Below are 2525 nucleotides of genomic sequence, written 5' to 3'. Positions count from 1 at the left end.
AACCTCTACACTTTGTCTTTTGGGTTGATCCTCAACTCTTTAGATTGTTAGTGTATGGTGAATTTTTTGTATATAATCCAGTAGATAAAATTTCTTAAAAACCTTTTTGTTCCTTTTGTATATATTTTTCTAATCCAATATGATCTCGGCTGACATATGTTGGATTCTTTCCTTGAATAACGGAGTTCTAATATTGCTTTCGCCGAAATCGGGTATTCTCTTTCCTTTTTCTCTACTCAACATGATCCTCTTCATATGTTGTATTATAATTTTGTTCACATTTTGAAACATTGAGGACAATGTTTAGTTTAGGTTTGGGGGTGAAAAGTAGATACTTTGATAATATGCCATAATTGAAAACAAGAACTCCTTCTTTTTGAAAAAAATGAAAAAATCAAAATAAAAAATTAAAAATTGAAAAAAACATAAAAACGGAGCTCATTTACCTTGAAATGTTGACTCTTGTGCAAATATGTAATTATTAGGAGTCTTAGTCTAGATATTTAGGCACCCTGATTCTAGCACAATTCACATAGTGATAAGAAATTTGCACGCGCACGATCTACCAATACATGTAGGGCCTCGATCTTCAAGGTGTTTGATAGGAAGTCACGATTGCCAATCACTTTAGAATACTGAACGAAACTTGACTAGCTTGTTCTTTGGTTGGTTGGGATAGAAGGTGGAGGTTACATTAAGAAAGACAACCATCGAATTTAATTGGGTGCATCAAAAAGGGCTACCTCTTGCAAAGTGTCATGTAATTTTTTGTTTCTTTTTTTTATGTATCAAAAGAGCTACCATATGTAAAAATCAATTTCAAGTTCTTGTGCAAAAAAAAAAAAAAAAAAAAAAAAAAAAAAAAAAACGATGTATATATTCAGAAAAAAAAATATATCAGAAAAATACAAAAAAAATAATGTATTTATCAATTCTATCATCTTTTGTTTCAAAAATAAAAGAGAGTAGTCAATGTAAATAAGAGTCATGTAAAGAGTCATTTTGTTGTTTCATTGTAATAAGCAAGGAAGGGTGTATGCCATTGATGTACAACGCGAGTAATTGTGAAACACCTCCAACTCATTCACAATTCTCGTAAAGTCCGGACAGCTAGCTAGATTTCGACCTTGGTTCTTAGCCTGAGAAACTATCTCTTGGTGATTAGTAGTCATAACATCCGATCTTTCTTTACACATGTGTAGATACACTTTACACTCTTATCACATGTCTTTTTTTTGTTATCAGTGCTAGGATTGTGCCTTGATAGCTAGATTGACATCTCCATTTTGCTTTGAGCTTAACTGACTTGCACATGTCACATTTGATGGAATCTGAGCTTATATTTTGGCCTAGAACTTTGTAGGTACGTTCTAAGCAAACCTTCACGAGACTTCAACTCGTCCACTAGGGACACTTAGTGGTTTAAAAGGCTTAGTGCATACGCTAAATGCATTCGAGAGACCAGCGACAGTGGTATAGGTAGGATTTCCTTAGTTTTGTTTTACTTGAGGACAAGTAAAACTCAGGTTTGGGGGTATTTGATGAGTCCTAAAAAGTGCATATTTCTATATCTTTTTGTTGGCATTTAACTCATCTTTTGTGCATTAATTCTACATTTTATCCCATATTCTGTATTTTCTTTGTTTTCAAGAATAAATATTTTTATTAAATAATTTTGCATTTTTAGGTAATAAATAAAGTTTGGATGAATAGAAGAGCAAAAAGAGCAGAAAAGTGGTGGAAGCCAAGAGGAATCACACAAGGAAGCCGCGAAGAATGTTGTGCGCAAGACCAAAAGGCTAGAAATGGGCTTGAAGAGGAAGAATTGTTCTTAAAGAAGATATGGGCTTGGCATACCCAAGGCCCAAAACCCTCACCCAAACCCATTTCCAATATCCATACCCGCCTTCATATTCAGCCGTCGGATTGGATCATCTCAGCATCGTACGGTCGCTTCATCATAGTGCATCAAAATCTGAAGATCCTGAAAAACACTATAGCACCTAACTCCATCTTGAGCCGTCAGTTTCGTTGTACTTCCGCATCCAACGGTCGCTCCTCGCTTCCTTCCATCTCGTCGTTAGATCGATCCATCATCTCCACATCCCACGGCTCATCCTCGTTGTTCATCCAATTTGCTACAACCGCCCAACACCCGAGCACCTAACACCTATACCCGTCAGCCAAACAGACCTTACCCAATTTTCCATCGACCACCTTCTTCTCCATCTTCTCCCCCATCCCTCTGCAACAGATCCACCTACTCCCTGCCACAACCTTCTCCGCCCCTACCAGCCACCACAGCCACCCTACAACCCTAACAACTAAAACCCATCATCACCACTGACCTCCCCTACTAGCTATCAGTCGAGTTCGTCGATTTCACGCCCCTCTTCTCACTGTTGGCGTGTGAAAGTGACGAACTAGGTTGATGGCTATGAAGCTAGAAACGTAGAAGGAGCAGGAGGAAGAGAAGATAAAGCATGGGTCGACATCAAAATCGCGAGAACAGTAAGGAATTTTTT

This window comes from Papaver somniferum, chromosome 1 (genome assembly GCF_003573695.1).
Source record: "Papaver somniferum cultivar HN1 chromosome 1, ASM357369v1, whole genome shotgun sequence".
NCBI classification, from domain to species: Eukaryota; Viridiplantae; Streptophyta; class Magnoliopsida; order Ranunculales; family Papaveraceae; genus Papaver; species Papaver somniferum.
The sequence above is the reverse complement of the archived record's forward strand: the minus strand, read 5'-3'. Positions refer to the sequence as shown.